The sequence below is a fragment of the Pleurodeles waltl genome, chromosome 2_1 (genome assembly GCF_031143425.1).
Source record: "Pleurodeles waltl isolate 20211129_DDA chromosome 2_1, aPleWal1.hap1.20221129, whole genome shotgun sequence".
In the NCBI taxonomy this organism is placed as follows: Eukaryota; Metazoa; Chordata; class Amphibia; order Caudata; family Salamandridae; genus Pleurodeles; species Pleurodeles waltl.
Window position 1 is genome coordinate 489945767 of NC_090438.1, and position 17226 is coordinate 489962992.

Here is a 17226-nt window from a genome sequence, read left to right on the forward strand (position 1 = left end):
CTGTATGTGCTATTTCAAAGTAAGGAATAGCATGCACAGAGTCCAAGGGTTCCCCTTAGAGGTAAAATAGTGGTAAAAATAGATAATACTAATGCTCTATTTTGTGGTAGTGTGGTCGAGCAGTAGGCTTATCCAAGGAGTAGTGTTAAGCATTTGTTGTACATACACATAGACAATAAATGAGGTACACACACTCAGAGACAAATCCAGCCAATAGGTTTTTATATAGAAAAATATCTTTTCTTAGTTTATTTTAAGAACCACAGGTTCAAATTCTACATGTAATATCTCATTCGAAAGGTATTGCAGGTAAGTACTTTAGGAACTTCAAATCATCAAAATTGCATGTATACTTTTCAAGTTATTGACAAATAGCTGTTTTAAAAGTGGACACTTAGTGCAATTTTCACAGTTCCTAGGGGAGGTAAGTTTTGATTAGTTTTACCAGGTAAGTAAGACACTTACAGGGTTCAGTTCTTGGTCCAAGGTAGCCCACCGTTGGGGGTTCAGAGCAACCCCAAAGTCACCACACCAGCAGCTCAGGGCCGGTCAGGTGCAGAGTTCAAAGTGGTGCCCAAAACACATAGGCTAGAATGGAGAGAAGGGGGTGTCCCGGTTCCGGTCTGCTTGCAGGTAAGTACCCGCGTCTTCGGAGGGCAGACCAGGGGGGTTTTGTAGGGCACCGGGGGGGACACGAGTCCACACAGAAATTTCACCCTCAGAAGCGCGGGGGCGGCCGGGTGCAGTGTAGAAACAAGCGTCGGGTTCGCAATGTTAGTCTACGAGAGATCTCGGGATCTCTTCAGCGCTGCAGGCAGGCAAGGGGGGGGTTCCTCGGGGAAACCTCCACTTGGGCAAGGGAGAGGGACTCCTGGGGGTCACTTCTCCAGTGAAAGTCCGGTCCTTCAGGTCCTGGGGGCTGCGGGTGCAGGGTCTCTCCCAGGCGTCGGGACTTTAGGTTCAAAGAGTCGCGGTCAGGGGAAGCCTCGGGATTCCCTCTGCAGGCGGCGCTGTGGGGGCTCAGGGGGGACAGGTTTTGGTACTCACAGAATCAGAGTAGTCCTGGGGTCCCTCCTGAGGTGTCGGATCGCCACCAGCCGAGTCGGGGTCGCCGGGTGCAGTGTTGCAAGTCTCACGCTTCTTGCGGGGAGCTTGCAGGGTTCTTTAAAGTTGCTGGAAACAAAGTTGCAGCTTTTCTTGGAGCAGGTCCGCTGTCCTCGGGAGTTTCTTGTCTTTTCGAAGCAGGGGCAGTCCTCAGAGGATGTCGAGGTCGCTGGTCCCTTCGGAAGGCGTCGCTGGAGCAGGATCTTTGGAAGGCAGGAGACAGGCCGGTGAGTTTCTGGAGCCAAGGCAGTTGTCGTCTTCTGGTCTTCCGCTGCAGGGGTTTTCAGCTGGGCAGTCCTTCTTCTTGTTGCAGGAATCTAATTTTCTAGGGTTCAGGGTAGCCCTTAAATACTAAATTTAAGGGCGTGTTTAGGTCTGGGGGGTTAGTAGCCAATGGCTACTAGCCCTGAGGGTGGGTACACCCTCTTTGTGCCTCCTCCCAAGGGGAGGGGGTCACAATCCTAACCCTATTGGGGGAATTCTCCATCTGCAAGATGGAGGATTTCTAAAAGTTAGAGTCACCTCAGCTCAGGACACCTTAGGGGCTGTCCTGACTGGCCAGTGACTCCTCCTTGTTTTTCTCATTATTTTCTCCGGCCTTGCCGCCAAAAGTGGGGCCTGGCCGGAGGGGGCGGGCAACTCCACTAGCTGGAGTGTCCTGCTGGGTTGGCACAAAGGAGGTGAGCCTTTGAGGCTCACCGCCAGGTGTGACAATTCCTGCCTGGGAGAGGTGTTAGCATCTCCACCCAGTGCAGGCTTTGTTACTGGCCTCAGAGTGACAAAGGCACTCTCCCCATGGGGCCAGCAACATGTCTCGGTTTGTGGCAGGCTGCTAAAACTAGTCAGCCTACACAGATAGTCGGTTAAGTTTCAGGGGGCACCTCTAAGGTGCCCTCTGTGGTGTATTTTACAATAAAATGTACACTGGCATCAGTGTGCATTTATTGTGCTGAGAAGTTTGATACCAAACTTCCCAGTTTTCAGTGTAGCCATTATGGTGCTGTGGAGTTCGTGTTTGACAGACTCCCAGACCATATACTCTTATGGCTACCCTGCACTTACAATGTCTAAGGTTTTGTTTAGACACTGTAGGGGTACCATGCTCATGCACTGGTACCCTCACCTATGGTATAGTGCACCCTGCCTTAGGGCTGTAAGGCCTGCTAGAGGGGTGTCTTACCTATACTGCATAGGCAGTGAGAGGCTGGCATGGCACCCTGAGGGGAGTGCCATGTCGACTTACTCGTTTTGTCCTCACTAGCACACACAAGCTGGTAAGCAGTGTGTCTGTGCTGAGTGAGAGGTCTCCAGGGTGGCATAAGACATGCTGCAGCCCTTAGAGACCTTCCTTGGCATCAGGGCCCTTGGTACTAGAAGTACCAGTTACAAGGGACTTATCTGGATGCCAGGGTCTGCCAATTGTGGATACAAAAGTACAGGTTAGGGAAAGAACACTGGTGCTGGGGCCTGGTTAGCAGGCCTCAGCACACTTTCAATTGTAAACATAGCATCAGCAAAGGCAAAAAGTCAGGGGGCAACCATGCCAAGGAGGCATTTCCTTACACAACCCCCCCCCAAACGAAAGAGGATGAGACTAACCTTTTCCAAGAGAGTCTTCATTTTCTAAGTGGAAGAACCTGGAAAGGCCATCTGCATTGGCATGGGCAGTCCCAGGTCTGTGTTCCACTATAAAGTCCATTCCCTGTAGGGAGATGGACCACCTCAACAGTTTAGGATTTTCACCTTTCATTTGCATCAGCCATTTGAGAGGTCTGTGGTCGGTTTGAACTAGGAAGTGAGTCCCAAAGAGGTATGGTCTCAGCTTCTTCAGGGACCAAACCACAGCAAAGGCCTCCCTCTCAATGGCACTCCAACGCTGCTCCCTGGGGAGTAACCTCCTGCTAATGAAAGCAACAGGCTGGTCAAGGCCATCATCATTTGTTTGGGATAAAACTGCCCCTATCCCATGTTCAGAGGCATCAGTCTGCACAATGAACTGCTTAGAATAATCTGGAGCTTTGAGAACTGGTGCTGAGCACATTGCCTGTTTCAGGGTGTCAAAGGCCTGTTGGCAGTCCACAGTCCAGTTCACTTTCTTGGGCATTTTCTTGGAGGTGAGCTCAGTGAGGGCTGTCACAATGGATCCATATCCCTTCACAAACCTCCTGTAGTACCCAGTCAAGCCAAGGAATGCCCTGACTTGAGTCTGGGTTTTTGGAGCTACCCAGTCCAGAATGGTCTGGATCTTGGGTTGGAGTGGCTGAACTTGGCCTCCACCTACAAGGTGGCCCAAGTAAACCACAGTTCCCTGCCCTATCTGGCATTTGGATGCCTTGATAGAGAGGCCTGCAGATTGCAGAGCCTTCAAAACCTTCTTCAGGTGGACCAGGTGATCCTGCCAGGTGGAGCTAAAGACAGCAATATCATCAAGATAAGCTGTGCTAAAGGACTCCAAGCCAGCAAGGACTTGATTCACCAACCTTTGGAAGGTGGCAGGGGCATTCTTTAAACCAAAGGGCATAACAGTAAACTGATAATGCCCATCAGGTGTGGAGAATGCTGTCTTTTCTTTTGCTCCAGGTGCCATTTTTATTTGCCAGTACCCTGCTGTCAAGTCAAAGGTACTTAGAAATTTGGCAGCACCTAATTTATCAATGAGCTCATCAGCTCTTGGAATTGGATGAGCATCTGTCTTGGTGACAGAATTGAGCCCTCTGTAGTCCACACAAAACCTCATCTCTTTCTTTCCATCTGTGGTGTGAGGTTTGGGGACTAAGACCACTGGGCTAGCCCAGGGGCTGTCAGAGCGCTCAATGACTCCCAATTCCAGCATCTTGTGGACTTCCACCTTGATGCTTGCCTTAACATGGTCAGACTGTCTAAAGATTTTGTTCTTGACAGGCATGCTGTCTCCTGTGTCCACATCATGGGTACACAGGTGTGTCTGACCAGGGGTTAAGGAGAAGAGTTCAGGAAACTGTTGTAGGACTCTCCTACAATCAGCTTGCTGTTGGCCAGAGAGGGTGTCTGAGTAGATCACTCCATCTACTGTGCCATCTCTTGGGTCTGATGACAGAAGATCAGGGAGAGGTTCACTCTCTGCCTCCTGATCCTCATCTGTTACCATCAACAGATTCACATCAGCCCTGTCATGGAAGAGCTTAAGGCGGTTCACATGGATCACCCTCTTGGGGCTCCTGCTTGTGCCCAGGTCCACCAGGTAGGTGACCTGACTCTTCCTCTCTAGTACTGGGTAAGGGCCACTCCATTTGTCCTGGAGTGCCCTGGGAGCCACAGGCTCCAGAACCCAGACTTTCTGCCCTGGTTGGAACTCAACCAGTGCAGCCTTTTGGTCATACCAAAACTTCTGGAGTTGTTGGCTGGCCTCAAGGTTTTTGGTTGCCTTTTCCATGTACTCTGCCATTCTAGAGCGAAGGCCAAGTACATAGTCCACTATGTCCTGTTTAGGCTCATGGAGAGGTCTCTCCCAGCCTTCTTTAACAAGGGCAAGTGGTCCCCTTACAGGATGACCAAACAGAAGTTCAAAGGGTGAGAACCCTACTCCCTTCTGTGGTACCTCCCTGTAAGCGAAAAGCAGACATGGCAGGAGGACATCCCATCTCCTTTTGAGTTTTTCTGGGAGCCCCATGATCATGCCTTTTAATGTCTTGTTGAATCTCTCAACTAAGCCATTAGTTTGTGGATGGTAAGGTGTAGTGAATTTATAAGTCACTCCACACTCATTCCACATGTGCTTTAGGTATGCTGACATGAAGTTGGTACCTCTGTCAGACACCACCTCCTTAGGGAAACCCACTCTGGTAAAGATACCAATGAGGGCCTTGGCTACTGCAGGGGCAGTAGTCGACCTAAGGGGAATAGCTTCAGGATACCTGGTAGCATGATCCACTACTACCAGGATATACATATTTCCTGAGGCTGTGGGAGGTTCCAGTGGACCAACTATGTCCACACCCACTCTTTCAAAGGGCACCCCCACCACTGGAAGTGGAATGAGGGGGGCCTTTGGATGCCCACCTGTCTTACCACTGGCTTGACAGGTGGGGCAGGAGAGGCAAAACTCCTTAACCATGTTGGACATATTGGGCCAGTAGAAGTGGTTGACTAACCTCTCCCACGTCTTGGTTTGTCCCAAATGTCCAGCAAGGGGAATGTCATGGGCCAATGTTAGGATGAACTCTCTGAACAGCTGAGGCACTACCACTCTCCTAGTGGCACCAGGTTTGGGGTCTCTGGCCTCAGTGTACAGGAGCCCATCTTCCCAATAGACCCTATGTGTTCCATTTTTCTTGCCTTTGGACTCTTCAGCAGCTTGCTGCCTAAGGCCTTCAAGAGAGGGACAGGTTTCTTGTCCCTTACACAGCTCTTCCCTTGAGGGTCCCCCTGGGCCTAAGAGCTCAACCTGATAAGGTTCAAGCTCCAAAGGCTCAGTTCCCTCAGAGGGCAGAACTTCTTCCTGAGAAGAGAGGTTCCCTTTCTTTTGCTGTGTTGCAGTTGGTTTCCCAACTGACTTTCCTGTTCTCTTGGTAGGCTGGGCCATTTTTCCAGACTCCAGCTCTACTTTTTCACCCTGTGCCTTGCACTGTGCTCTTGTTTTCACACACACCAGTTCAGGGATACCCAGCATTGCTGCATGGGTTTTTAGCTCTACCTCAGCCCATGCTGAGGACTCCAGGTCATTTCCAAGCAGACAGTCCACTGGGATATTTGAGGAGACCACCACCTGTTTCAGGCCATTGACCCCTCCCCATTCTAAAGTAACCATTGCCATGGGATGTACTTTTCTCTGATTGTCAGCGTTGGTGACTGTGTAAGTTTTTCCAGTCAGGTATTGGCCAGGGGAAACCAGTTTCTCTGTCACCATGGTGACACTGGCACCTGTATCCCTCAGGCCCTCTATTCTAGTCCCATTAATTAAGAGTTGCTGTCTGTATTTTTGCATGTTAGGCGGCCAGACAGCTAGTGTGGCTAAATCCACCCCACCCTCAGAAACTAGAGTAGCTTCAGTGTGGACCCTGATTTGCTCTGGGCACACTGTTGATCCCACTTGGAGACTAGCCATACCAGTGTTACCTGGATGGGAGTTTGGAGTGGAACCTTTCTTGGGACAGGCCTTGTCTCCAGTTTGGTGTCCATGCTGTTTACAGCTATGACACCAGGCCTTTTTGGGATCAAAGTTTTTACCCTTGTACCCATTGTTTTGTGAAGAGGCTCTGGGCCCACCCTCCTGTGCAGGTTTTTGGGGGCCTGTAGAAGACTCTTTACTATTTTTAGTTTTGGTTGTCTCATCACCCTTCTGCTGGGGAGTCTTTGTGACCCCTTTCTTTTGGTCACCCCCTGTTGAAGTCTTGGACACCCTTGTCTTGACCCAATGGTCCGCCTTCTTTCCCAATTCTTGGGGAGAAATTGGTCCTAGGTCTACCAGATGCTGATGCAGTTTATCATTGAAACAATTACTTAACAGGTGTTCTTTCACAAATAAATTGTACAGCCCATCATAATTACTTACACCACTGCCTTGAATCCAACCATCTAGTGTTTTCACTGAGTAGTCAACAAAGTCAACCCAGGTCTGGCTCGAGGATTTCTGAGCCCCCCTGAACCTAATCCTGTACTCCTCAGTGGAGAATCCAAAGCCCTCAATCAGGGTACCCTTCATGAGGTCATAAGATTCTGCATCTTGTCCAGAGAGTGTGAGGAGTCTATCCCTACACTTTCCTGTGAACATTTCCCAAAGGAGAGCACCCCAGTGAGATCTGTTCACTTTTCTGGTTACACAAGCCCTCTCAAAAGCTGTGAACCATTTGGTGATGTCATCACCATCTTCATATTTAGTTACAATCCCTTTGGGGATTTTCAACATGTCAGGAGAATCTCTGACCCTATTTATGTTGCTGCCACCATTGATGGGTCCTAGGCCCATCTCTTGTCTTTCCCTCTCTATGGCTAGGATCTGTCTTTCCAAAGCCAATCTTTTGGCCATCCTGGCTAACTGGATGTCCTCTTCACTGGAGTTATCCTCAGTGATTTCAGAGTTGTTGGTCCCTCCTGTGAGGGAACCAGCATCTCTGACTATTATTTGTGGAGTCAGGGCTTGAGAAGCCCTGCTCTCCCTAAGTAGGACTGGAGGGGGGGAATTTCCCTCCAAGTCACTATCTTCATCCTCTGAGTTGCCATCCTCAGAGGGGTTGGCCTTTTCAAACTCTGCCAAAAGCTCCTGGAGCTGTACTTTGGTAGGTTTGGGGCCCATTGCTATTTTCTTTAGTTTACAGAGTGACCTTAGCTCTCTCATCTGTAGATGGAGGTAAGGTGTGGTGTCGAGTTCCACCACATTCACATCTGTGCTAGACATTATGCTTCTAAAAGTTGGAATACTTTTTAAGAAACTAAAACTGGTTCTAGAATCTAATTCAAACTTTTAACAAACTTTTAAACTCTAAAAGAAATGCTAATCAGGATCTAACACAAGGCCCTAGCAGGTCTTTTAAGAATTTAGAAAACTTTTCAAATTGCAAAAATCAACTTCTAATGACAATTTTGGAATTTGTCGTGTGATCAGGTATTGGCTGAGTAGTCCAGCAAATGCAAAGTCTTGTACCCCACCGCTGATCCACCAATGTAGGAAGTTGGCTCTGTATGTGCTATTTCAAAGTAAGGAATAGCATGCACAGAGTCCAAGGGTTCCCCTTAGAGGTAAAATAGTGGTAAAAATAGATAATACTAATGCTCTATTTTGTGGTAGTGTGGTCGAGCAGTAGGCTTATCCAAGGAGTAGTGTTAAGCATTTGTTGTACATACACATAGACAATAAATGAGGTACACACACTCAGAGACAAATCCAGCCAATAGGTTTTTATATAGAAAAATATCTTTTCTTAGTTTATTTTAAGAACCACAGGTTCAAATTCTACATGTAATATCTCATTCGAAAGGTATTGCAGGTAAGTACTTTAGGAACTTCAAATCATCAAAATTGCATGTATACTTTTCAAGTTATTGACAAATAGCTGTTTTAAAAGTGGACACTTAGTGCAATTTTCACAGTTCCTAGGGGAGGTAAGTTTTGATTAGTTTTACCAGGTAAGTAAGACACTTACAGGGTTCAGTTCTTGGTCCAAGGTAGCCCACCGTTGGGGGTTCAGAGCAACCCCAAAGTCACCACACCAGCAGCTCAGGGCCGGTCAGGTGCAGAGTTCAAAGTGGTGCCCAAAACACATAGGCTAGAATGGAGAGAAGGGGGTGTCCCGGTTCCGGTCTGCTTGCAGGTAAGTACCCGCGTCTTCGGAGGGCAGACCAGGGGGGTTTTGTAGGGCACCGGGGGGGACACGAGTCCACACAGAAATTTCACCCTCAGAAGCGCGGGGGCGGCCGGGTGCAGTGTAGAAACAAGCGTCGGGTTCGCAATGTTAGTCTACGAGAGATCTCGGGATCTCTTCAGCGCTGCAGGCAGGCAAGGGGGGGGTTCCTCGGGGAAACCTCCACTTGGGCAAGGGAGAGGGACTCCTGGGGGTCACTTCTCCAGTGAAAGTCCGGTCCTTCAGGTCCTGGGGGCTGCGGGTGCAGGGTCTCTCCCAGGCGTCGGGACTTTAGGTTCAAAGAGTCGCGGTCAGGGGAAGCCTCGGGATTCCCTCTGCAGGCGGCGCTGTGGGGGCTCAGGGGGGACAGGTTTTGGTACTCACAGAATCAGAGTAGTCCTGGGGTCCCTCCTGAGGTGTCGGATCGCCACCAGCCGAGTCGGGGTCGCCGGGTGCAGTGTTGCAAGTCTCACGCTTCTTGCGGGGAGCTTGCAGGGTTCTTTAAAGTTGCTGGAAACAAAGTTGCAGCTTTTCTTGGAGCAGGTCCGCTGTCCTCGGGAGTTTCTTGTCTTTTCGAAGCAGGGGCAGTCCTCAGAGGATGTCGAGGTCGCTGGTCCCTTCGGAAGGCGTCGCTGGAGCAGGATCTTTGGAAGGCAGGAGACAGGCCGGTGAGTTTCTGGAGCCAAGGCAGTTGTCGTCTTCTGGTCTTCCGCTGCAGGGGTTTTCAGCTGGGCAGTCCTTCTTCTTGTTGCAGGAATCTAATTTTCTAGGGTTCAGGGTAGCCCTTAAATACTAAATTTAAGGGCGTGTTTAGGTCTGGGGGGTTAGTAGCCAATGGCTACTAGCTCTGAGGGTGGGTACACCCTCTTTGTGCCTCCTCCCAAGGGGAGGGGGTCACAATCCTAACCCTATTGGGGGAATTCTCCATCTGCAAGATGGAGGATTTCTAAAAGTTAGAGTCACCTCAGCTCAGGACACCTTAGGGGCTGTCCTGACTGGCCAGTGACTCCTCCTTGTTTTTCTCATTATTTTCTCCGGCCTTGCCGCCAAAAGTGGGGCCTGGCCGGAGGGGGCGGGCAACTCCACTAGCTGGAGTGTCCTGCTGGGTTGGCACAAAGGAGGTGAGCCTTTGAGGCTCACCGCCAGGTGTGACAATTCCTGCCTGGGAGAGGTGTTAGCATCTCCACCCAGTGCAGGCTTTGTTACTGGCCTCAGAGTGACAAAGGCACTCTCCCCATGGGGCCAGCAACATGTCTCGGTTTGTGGCAGGCTGCTAAAACTAGTCAGCCTACACAGATAGTCGGTTAAGTTTCAGGGGGCACCTCTAAGGTGCCCTCTGTGGTGTATTTTACAATAAAATGTACACTGGCATCAGTGTGCATTTATTGTGCTGAGAAGTTTGATACCAAACTTCCCAGTTTTCAGTGTAGCCATTATGGTGCTGTGGAGTTCGTGTTTGACAGACTCCCAGACCATATACTCTTATGGCTACCCTGCACTTACAATGTCTAAGGTTTTGTTTAGACACTGTAGGGGTACCATGCTCATGCACTGGTACCCTCACCTATGGTATAGTGCACCCTGCCTTAGGGCTGTAAGGCCTGCTAGAGGGGTGTCTTACCTATACTGCATAGGCAGTGAGAGGCTGGCATGGCACCCTGAGGGGAGTGCCATGTCGACTTACTCGTTTTGTCCTCACTAGCACACACAAGCTGGTAAGCAGTGTGTCTGTGCTGAGTGAGAGGTCTCCAGGGTGGCATAAGACATGCTGCAGCCCTTAGAGACCTTCCTTGGCATCAGGGCCCTTGGTACTAGAAGTACCAGTTACAAGGGACTTATCTGGATGCCAGGGTCTGCCAATTGTGGATACAAAAGTACAGGTTAGGGAAAGAACACTGGTGCTGGGGCCTGGTTAGCAGGCCTCAGCACACTTTCAATTGTAAACATAGCATCAGCAAAGGCAAAAAGTCAGGGGGCAACCATGCCAAGGAGGCATTTCCTTACAGGGGGTAAGTATGCCCCCCAGGAAGTCCTGGGTTGCCAGGCAGTGATCCAGTCTGTGGGTACAGACCCTGGACTGGAGGATCAGGTGCATGGGGTAAACCCTGGCCTGAAGGGGTGGGTGGTTTGCCCAATCACCCCCCGGTGTGATTTCAAAGGGTACTCTCCCTGTGGGGGGGGGGTGCAGAACTCTGAGAGTAGGGGCAGGGGAGAGAGAGCCTCACCCCTGGCCCCAGTGCAATCTAAGGGTACAAACCCTGGATTGGAAGGCCAGGTTCAGGGTGTCCCCTCTAACCGGGAGGAAGGGGCTACTGCTAACAGTGTCCCTACCATGTTGTCTTCTGGGGGGGCACTCCTTGTTGGGGGGTGCAGGACCCCAGAATGGAGGGCAGGGGGAGGGATGCCTCACCCCTGGTCCAACCTGAAGGGACAGACCCCAGGTTGGAGGACCAGTTGCAGGTTTACATCCCTGTACTGGTGGGAGAATTGTGCAGGACTGCTTCTACAAGCACCCTGAAAATTTTGGACTCTGGCGTTGCCACTCCTGCAGGGAGGGTACAGAGCCCCAGAAGGGAGGACCAGGGTCAGGTTGTTATCACTGACCTGGTGGAAGGGAGAGTGGTCAAAGGGTGCCAAGCACCTGGGGTTACCGCCTCCCACTCTCCACAGTCACAGTGGTTGGAGAGGCCTGAGGTCAGGCTCTCGTCCCTGACAGTTGTCAGGGGTCACTGTGGCTTGCTGTCCTGGTGGACAGAGTTGCCCCTGGGGGAGGACGAGAGTCACACCCCAGGGGTGGAGTGGGCAACACCACTGCATTGGCCCTGGTGGTGCTATCTGCCCATTGGGATAAATCTGTGAGCAAAGTAAAGTTAGGTGCTGCACAGATGGTATCTGCAGATGTGGAGAAGGGCTCCCCATGGGTTAGCTAAGTGGGCCCTGACAGTATGGACAGAGGGATCCAACTGGAGTCAGGAAGGCATAGAACTGGAACATGCCCCTGCTGTTGTGGGCCTAGGTCCTTGTTCAATCGCCCCAATCAGAGAAGTACATCAAGCTATTGATTGTTCTCACCTGGCTTTAGGCTGGTAGGGGGTTGTATTGGACTTTTTTGCTTATGCAGGGTCATCCCCAATCTTTTTGCCTCTTGCCTCCTATTTTTTCTGACCTGTTGCTGTTGGCTTTTGATCTCTGAGCACTTTACCACTGCTAACCAGTGCTAAAGTGCATATCCTCTCTGTGTAAATTGTAATGTTGATTGGTTTATTCATGATTGGCATATTTGATTTACTAGTAAGTCCCTAGTAAGGTGCACTAGAGGTGCCAGGGCCTGTAAATCAAATGCTACTAGTGGGCCTGCAGAACTGGTTGTGCCACCCACATACGTAGCTCTGTAATCATGTCTCAGACCTGCCACTGCAGTGTCTGTGTGTGCAGTTTTAACTGTAAATTCGACTTGGCAAGTGTACACACTTGCCAGGCCTATACCTTCCCTTTTCGTACATGTAAGGCACCCCTCAGGTAGGCCCTAGGTAGCCCCAAGGGCAGGGTGCAGTGTATGGTTAAGGTAGGACATATGGTAATGTGTTTTATATGTCCTGACAGTGAAATGTTGCTAAATTCGTTTTTCACTGTTACAAGGCCTGTCCCTCTCATAGGTTAACATGGGGGCTACCTTTAAATCTGATTCAAGTGTAGATTCCCTTTGGGAGCGGATGGACATGTGGAGTTTGGAGTCACTGAGCTCTCAATTTAAAAATACATCTTTTAGTAAAGTTGATTTTAAGATTGTGCGTTTGAAAACACCACTTTTAGAAAGTGAGCATTTTCTTGCTTATACCATTTCTGTGACTCTGCGTGTTTGTGGATTCCCTGTCTGGGTCAGTTTGACAATTGGGCTGGTTGCATCTCACACTAGACAGTGACACAAAAGGAGCTGGGGTGTAGTCTACATTTCCTGATGAGCCACCTGTGCTAGGAGGGAGGGGAGGAGTGGTCACTTACACCCGAAAGGGCTGTGCCTGTCCTCACACAATGCTGTCTACAACCCCCTGGTGAGTGTCTGGGGTCTGGCCTGGGAAAGGCAGAATTTCACATTCAAAAGAGACTTCACTTTGAAGTAGGCCTACTTCAAAGGAGAAATTGGGTATAAGAAGGGCACCCAAAACCACAGACTTTAGAACACTTCTAGAAATAAGAGGAACCTCTGCCTGGAGAAGAGCTGAAGAGCCGAGGAGAAGTGCTGCCCTGCCTGTGACTGTGCTTTGTGGCGCTATCCTGCAGTTGCTGCTTCTGCCAGAGTAAGAGGGCAAAGACTGGACTTTGTGAGCCTTCCATCTTGTGAAGAAATCTCCAAGGGCTTGATTTAGAGCTTGCCTCCTGTTGTTTGAAGTGTCAGGGACAGCAAAGACTTCTTTCTGCCAGCACCTGGAGTCTCTGGAGAGACTCCTGCTCTGACAAGTGGTGCCCTATCCAGTCCCTGTGCCCTTGAAAGGAAAGCTGGTGGAAATCCAAGGAATCGACTTCGGACGACTTCGGACCGATGCCGCTGCTGAATCTGGTGACGCCGCCTGCACACGACTCTGTGATCTTCGCTGGAACACGATGACCTTCGCAGGCCTGACGCCGCTGCAGCCCCGCTGAAGTCCACGACTCAGTGGAAGTCGCCGCACCACGTCGTGACCGACGCCGCTCGAAGTGCGCGGATTCAAAGTTTCGCACAGACGCCGCGATCCCCGACTTTGTGCATCGACTTGTTTTCACTCTTCACCAAAGGTACTGTACTTGGGGGTCTACGTGACTCCTTGTCCGGCGCCGCTGGTGTCGGCTTGTTGGGAACGACTCCGTCATGACCCCGTGTTAACACCTCATCGAAGCATTTTGTGTTTCTAAGTGCTATTTTGAGGTTTAATCTTTAAAATTCATAACTTGACTTGTGTATGTCGGATTTTTGTTCTTTTGGTCTTGTTTTGTTTAGATAAATATTTCCTATTGTTCTAAACTGGTGTTGTGTCATTTTGTAGTGTTTTCATTAAGTTACTGTGTGTGTCGTTACAAATACTTTACACCTAGCACTCTGAAGTTAAGTCTACTGCTCTGCCAAGCTACCAAGGGGTAAGCAGGGGGTAGCTGAGGGTGATTCTCTTTTACCCTGACTAGAGTGAGGGTCGTTGTTTAAACAGGGGGTAACCTGACTGTCAAACAAAGACGCCATTTCTAATAGTCATGTTTTGTGTTTTGCTCTTCTGTACAACTATAAATTGTGTAAATGTGAATGAACAGAGCATGACCTAAGTAACAAATAAATGATTATCACATTCATTTAATAAAGTGTTCATGCATGTAAAATAATGATTCTATACGTAAGGGCAGTACTGGCATCTATCTCTCAGGTTTGTCACTTTTAGAAAGATGGCATTTTCTTAGTTTAACCATTCTGTTCCTCTGTCTGTCTCTGAGTATTCATCTGGGGTTGGTGACACCTGGTATATGTGCACTCCCTCCAGATAGTCACACAATGGGAGCCTAAGTGTGACTTAATTGATTTTAATTGGCCATTAACTGGCCTGATGGGCGGCTTGATGCGAGGCAGACCTTAGGACTGCCTTACTTTCACCTGAATAGGGCTGTGTCTCTTCCCACACAAAGGGCTGCATAATCCCCTGTAGAATGACTGGAGCTAGGGAAGGAAGGACAGGGACATTGTGATCTTCAAAGGCCTCTTTGAAGTCTTCCCCACTTCTATGGCACATTTGGTATAAGTACTGGACCCCAAACTCCAACAAATCATAACTCTACTGGAACCACAGACACTTTGCCAGGAAGAATGACTGTTGTGCTGCCAGGAGGGTCTGCAATTGCTTTGCTGTGTAGGCCTATGGATCGCTATGTATTGTGCTGTAGGAGGGACTGCCGCTTTGCTACTTGCTTTGCTGGATTTCCCTGCTACCTGCTTCATCTTGCCTGGAGTGAGAAGGACTGGTCTTGTTCTCTACATCTTTGACCCAAGATTCTCCAACGGCTTGTTGGCTTGCCCCCTGTTCTCCGCAGCGTTGGGGGCATCCTGTAACTCTCCTGGTGCTGATGGACTATGCCATCTGTGTGTCCTACGCTTGCCTGGGGTGCCCCTTCCAGTCCTGGGCCTCGGAAGTGGCTTCTGTAAGTGATTTCTTAAAACAAAATGCATGGTGCCCTCAACATCAACGCTTTTCACCATCAAAGGTATTGTTCAGCAGACCCTGTGTGGGTTCTGTAGCTCGCCTACTCTCCATAATGGTGAGCCTGGACTTTGGAGTTGCACTGGTCTCTCATGGCCTCAAGTAACCTTTTAACCTCTAGCGATTTCTAGGCACTCATATGTAATCTTTAAAAATTCATATCAACTTCTACTTATTGGATGTTTGTTGTTTTGGTATTGGTTTACTAATATAAATACTCTCAGTTCTTCTAAACTGATGTGGAGCCTTTATGTGGTGTCTTTCACTGTGTTACTGTAATTGAGTGCTGCATGAATACTTTACACATTGCCTCTTAAGTTAAGCCTGACTGCTTTGTGCCAAGCTACCAGAGGATGAGCAAAGGTTAATTTATATTGTGTGTCTGACTTATCCTGACTAGGATTGTGGTACCTACTTGGACAGCGTGCATGCCTCTATAAACTTGAGACTCAGGCCCTAATTATGACGGTTGACGGTGATGTTCGGGCCTCCACATTACGACTTTGGCGAATGCATCACAGTTGCACCACCTGCAGTGCCATGTTTCCACTGGCTGATGGCCTGGAGGTGCCGGCGGTCTCAATTCACCAGGGTAGCGCTGCAAGCAGCGTTGTGGTGGCGATTACGACCCTTCTCTCCGCTGGCGTCAATGTTGTGGGCTGCTTCCCACTGGGCCAGTGAGCAGAATCTTTTAATAGGAGCCGCTGGAAGTGGACCCCATTGGCAATAGCACGACCGCCGCTTGCCAAACTCATAATGAGGGGCTCAGTTTTCTAACGTAGGCCCTTCATGCCCACAGTGCTGAATGCATGATATTTTGAACATATGACATGTTAACTTACCTTACACATGTTTTAGCTGTGACAAGCCTCCAAATCGCTTTCCTCTTTGACCAAGCTGGCTCTCCCTTAGAAAAACATTGGGTTGCATTGTAACTACATATATTGCTTATTTCAGACAAGCCAGAAGGACGATTCAATGACTCATTGTAATGGAGATTCAAAATCCAATCTTTTTGTGAAGATTACTATTTTGAAGATACCTCTTTCAGAATGTTACTATAATTACAACAGAAGTGACCCATCTACCTTTCCCAGGAAGGTTAGGGTATACAGTAATTATGAAACAATAAGTAACCCACTAGATTTCGTTTAGCAAAATAAATCATATAGACGCTTTTATTGTCAGTTTGTACAATCATATAAAAATCAATGTATTAAGAGACCTGCAACCACTATCGAAAATCATTTTGTATAAACAAAAAGAAAATAAAAAAGTAAAGAATAAACATTGTAAACATGCATCTATGGTAAACAACAATGATCCTCTGTAATAAAGTAATCACACTGTGAAAGTGGGTGCAGTGATAAAGAAAACATAAAAGATGATTGGTTTAATTTTGTATACATCAAATGATTTTTTTCGTACTGGTGCAAGTCTCTTTCTAAATTGATTTGTAGCACCTCTATTAGCAGAATCCTGGACTAGCTGTGATCCCATTTGTGCCTCAGTGCCTCAACCATTTCAATGCTAAACATATCTACTAATCATTCTCTTCTGCTTGGTGCGCGAATACTACTAATAACGCCACTACTCCATTTTGAGAAGTTGTGCAGGTATATTCATCTATAGACGTGAAGGGTGTTTGGAAAAGGGATCTATTTTCCTCACAGCAACTGATTCAGAAAGAAATGTGAAGTGAATCGTGAGGAGAAATATATTCCTATCCTCAGTTTTTGTCATTACAAGAATAACGATACGTAAGACATACATCAAAATACTAAGGAGACAGTTTTCATTTAACACCATTATTTTTGCCATTATTCACCTAAAGAATAAGCTTCTAAACCTCTATGAACTATTAAAAACAAGTAGTGACAAATACAAAGTCCACGCTGGCTGCCAGCCTTTTGTCAATGCTTGTTTTGTTTTGCCTTTTCTTTATAAACATTGTTGTAGAGCTGCTGCATCCTTGCTAATGTAAAAATAAAAAAACAAAAACAAAAATGCTCTCAGAAAGTACACATGGCCATAGAAATCCCTGATACTAAGATGGACTGACCGACTTTTAACCCCTTGGAAGCCACTGAAACACCTCCTTCAATTCTAATTTCTCAAAATGGGCTGAATGGCTTTACACCAATTCACAAAAGCCACGTTTCCTGAGTGAAGTCCTAACTCTCTCCCAATTTTGGTGTTATTCTGTTCAGCTGTATTTCGGTAATAGGAAATAACATGGAAAAAAGAAATGTATTCAGGAACCATTTCATGGAGAAGCCCAGGTGGATAACTTTCTTTTTTTTAGTACTTTCTGCAGATTTTTCACGACACGAAATTTATTGACAAAACTACAAATGCTCTTGTTATGAAAACTCTGACCTATCTATAGGTACATAAGGCACTTGCCACTGTATAATTTATATATATAAATCAAAAGATCATGGCTAATGCACTCCAATGTCATGGCAAGGACCAGGGATGCAAATTCCATACAGACTGACATCTCTTTTTATTACCCAATGGGATCACTTCAGATGCTCACACGCACAGTGGACAAAAGTGAACCTAGTCAATCTATTTTCATATACCTA

At 48.1% G+C, this 17226-nt stretch overlaps 1 protein-coding gene across 1 annotated transcript in view; it reads left to right on the top strand.

Moving 5' to 3' along the window:
- The window catches only part of LOC138265760 (gamma-aminobutyric acid receptor subunit alpha-3-like), a 1591340-nt gene that overhangs the window by 488431 nt on the left and 1085683 nt on the right, over positions 1-17226 (top strand). The window lies entirely within an intron of this gene.